This window comes from Neoarius graeffei, chromosome 8 (genome assembly GCF_027579695.1).
Source record: "Neoarius graeffei isolate fNeoGra1 chromosome 8, fNeoGra1.pri, whole genome shotgun sequence".
NCBI lineage: Eukaryota > Metazoa > Chordata > Actinopteri > Siluriformes > Ariidae > Neoarius > Neoarius graeffei.
In genome coordinates, this window is record NC_083576.1 from 81,720,190 (window position 1) to 81,724,193 (window position 4,004).

A 4,004-nucleotide genomic window follows, 5' to 3' on the forward strand; every position below is an offset into this window, starting at 1 on the left:
GCCAATAGGTCACTCTGACCGTATTATATCCATGCGTCTTTCTCTGGACAACAACCAACATGTTACGCTCTTCAGCGCGTACGCACTGACCCTTCAGGCCGAGCCCAAAGAAAAAGCTAAATTCTACTCCGATCTACGCAGGCTCCTGCAAAGTAGACCTGCTGATGAGAAGGTTCTGATCCTTGGTGACTTCAATGCCAGAGTAGGCAGAGACTCAGATGAAAAAGAAAAGAGTTCTGGAAAAAGAGTTCTTGGGAGACATGGCGTTGGAAACTGCAATGACAATGGGCGTCTGTTGCTAGAATTCTGCAGCGAGCAGCAACTCGTCATCACAAACACCATCTTTCACCAAAGGAACAGTCTTAAAACAACTTGGATGCATCCTCGGTCAAAACAATGGCACCTTCTCGATTACGTTCTAGTGCGCCAATGAGACCAGAAAGATGTCTTACACACCAGAGTGATGCCCAGCACCGAGTGTCATACAGACCATCATCTCGTCTGATGCAAACTCAAACTCCACTTCAAACCCAAGTCAAAGAAAAGAAGTCCCAGGATGAAAAAACTCAATGTCAGCAACCTTCACATAGCCAAAGTGAAAGCTGAATTCAAGGCAAACTTACAGCAGAAACTTGAGGAACAAACCTACTCCCGTGAACCCTCCCCTGAGACCATGTGGGACCAACTGAAAACAGCCATCTTGAAGTCATCCAAAGAGGTTCTTGGCTACACCACAAAGAAAAACAAGGACTGGTTTGATGACAATGAAAAGGAGATCCAGGCATTGTTAGCAAAGAAAAGATCTGCTCACCAGGCCCACCTACAGCAGCCATCCTGCCCAGTAAAGAAAGCCTCCTTCCGGCGTGCTTGCAGCCTCCTTCAGAGCAGGCTTAGAGAGATCAAGAATGAATGGTGGAACCACCTCGCACAACGTATCCAGCTCCTTGTGGACAGTGGCAACTACGGGGGGGGGGGAGGTTATACTAAGCTCTGAAAGCAGTATACGGCCCTACTTATCAGGTCCAAAGCCCCTTGCATAGCTCTGATAACCAGGAGCTTCTCACTGACAAGACATCAATCATCAAATGCTGGACGGAGCATTTCCAGTCCCTCTTCAGTGCAACTTGCACAGTCCAGGACTCAGTAATCCTGTGCATTCCCCAGCTTCCAATCCGAACAGAACTCGATGAACCACCTACCCTCAAGAAAGTAATTAAAGCTGTAGACCAACTCAAAAGCGGTAAGGCAGCAGGAGTAGATGGCATTCCTCCAGAGATCTGGAAGCACGGAGGTCTTATGCTGTACAGCAAGCTCCTCGATCTCCTACTCTGTTGCTGGGAGCAGGGAAAGTTACCACATGATCTGTGAGATGCTGTCCTAATCACAATTTATAAGAAGAAGGGAGAAAAGTCTGATTGTTCCAACTACCGGGGGATTACCCTTCTGGCTACTGCCGGTAAAATACTCGCGAGAATCCTGCTTAACAGGTTTGTTCCTTCCATTGCCGAAGACCAACTCCCAGAAAGCCAGTGCAGTTTCAGAGCCAACAGAGGTACAACGGACATGGTGTTCGTCCTCCAGCAGCTGCAAGAGATGTGCCGCGAGCAAAACAAAGGACTCTATTCAACCTTTGTTGACCTGACAAAAGCCTTCGATACTGTGAGCAGGAGGGGACTATGGCAGAGCTTGAATCGCCTTGGCTGTCCCCCAAAGTTTCTCGAGATGATGACCCAACTACATGAAGATCAACGTGGCCAGATCAGACTTGGCGGTGACCTTTCTGACCCCTTCCCTATCTCCAACGGTGTGAAGCAGGGCTGTGTCCTGGCACCCATGCTTTTCAGCATTTTCTTTAGCATGCTGATCAAACAGGCCACTGAGGACCTTGACGATGAGGATGGAGTCTATGTAAGGTATCGACTGGACGGCAGTCTGTTCAATCTTCGGTGGCTTCAGTCCCATCCAAAGACCCATGAAAGACTTGTCCGTGACCTACTCTTTGCAGATGATGCTGCCCTTGTCGCCCACACGGAACAAGCTCTCCAACACATCACCACCTGCTTTGCAGAAGCTGCTCAGCTCTTCGGCCTTGAAGTCAATCTGAAGAAGACTGAGGTTCTCCATCAGCCTGCCCCCCTTAAAGTATACCACCTACCTCACATCTTAATTGGTGACACTGAACTGAAACAGTACAGCAGTTCACCTACTTAGGATGTACCATATCTTCTGATGCCAGGATTGATAAGGAAATCAACAACAGACTCGCAAAAGCCAATAGTTCTTTTGGCAGACTCTATAAATGAGTCTGGGATAATAAGAACCTGAAAAGCAAAACTAAGATCAATGTCCCAACGTGCTGTGGTCCTCACCACCCTTCTCTACGGCTCCGAGACCTGGGTCACTTATCGCTGCCACCTCCGAATCCTTGAGCGTTTCCATCAGCGCTGCCTCTGTACCATCTTCAACATCCACTGGAGCGACTTCATAACCAACACTGAGGTCCTTGAACAAGCCGAGATCCTAAGTATCGAAGCCATGCTGCTGAAGTCCCAGCTCCATTGGGCCGGTCATGTTTCTAGAATGCAGGGGTGATAGCGTTCCGGCGCCGCGCCGGATTTCCGGCGTACCGTGGCTGGGGAAAAAAAAAAAAATCTAGTTCGCCCATTGTCCTGTGTCATTCTGAGATGCGCAGATAGACAGTAAAGGGAATTCCGAATTCCCTTTACTGTCTATCTGCGCATCTCAGAATGACACAGGACAATGGGCGAACTAGATTTTTTTTTTTTCCCCAGCCACGGTACCCTTTACTGTCTATCTGCGCATCTCAGAATGACACAGGACAATGGGCGAACTAGATTTTTTTTTTTTTTCCCCAGCCACGGTACGCCGGAAATCCGGCGCGGCGCCGGAACGCTATCACCCCTGAGAATGGAGGACCATCGCCTCCCCAAGATCGTCATGTTTGGAGAACTTTCGTCTGGTCAGAGAGACTGAGGTGCTCCAAAGAAGAGATACAAGGACAGCCTCAAGAAGTCTCTCAAGTCCTGTCACATTGATCCCAAACAGTGATCCTGCATGACTGCCAAGCGTGATGGATGGCATCATTCCGTTAACGAAGCCATTAACCTGTTTGAACGCACCCGACGAGGAGCCTTGGAAGAAAAGTGCCAGAAGAGAAAAAAACCGTGCTGCTGCCGCCACCATCTCAAACCCAAAGCCTGACCAGTCCTTCAACTGCTGCCACTGCACCAGGACTTGCCTGTCCCGGATTGGCCTCGTCAGCCATGAGAGGGCTTGCAGTTGGCACAGACGTGGACGTCCTTCTTAGAATCTTTGTTCGCGAAGTCAAGCCATGTGCATTATGAGGTAAAGGTGTAGATCTGGAGGGTCCTCAGACATAGAGTGTTTTGGTAAACTGGGATGTATGGATGCTGTCAGTCCCCCACTTGCTTGCTCACTCGAGTTTGTTGACAGTGTAGTGGCTGCTGCTTTATGTCCCAGGGCTCCCTCATGCCTGTGTTACCTTCTGGCTCTCCCCTTTTAGTTATGCTGCCATAGTTAGTTGCCAGAGTCCCTGCTTGTACTCAGTGCAATATGTATACTGTTCCTACTTATTCAGGTGACATTGGGCATACCTAACAACCTGTATTTTCTCTCTCTCTCTCTCTCTCCCCCTCCCCCCAAATCTGTCCCTCTGAGTTACATGTTGGTCCTGGGATCAAGATGCTGACCTCTTTTGCTCCTCAGACCTGTTTGAGCCATCCTGGTGCCCTGTGTCTGGTTGGAGTCTCATCGCATAACTCCTGTGGAGGACGGCCCCATGAGGACAGTTGAAAGTCACACCTGGAGGACGCTCTGGACTCTTACAGTAATACTTTTATGGCTGAGGACTACAGTTGACTTGCTAATTTTAGGACTGCAGTTGTCATGAACAGTTTTGCACGCAAGTTTCCATCAATGAAGAGTTTATAACATCAACGAAACTGACTTCATGTTAAAACTGT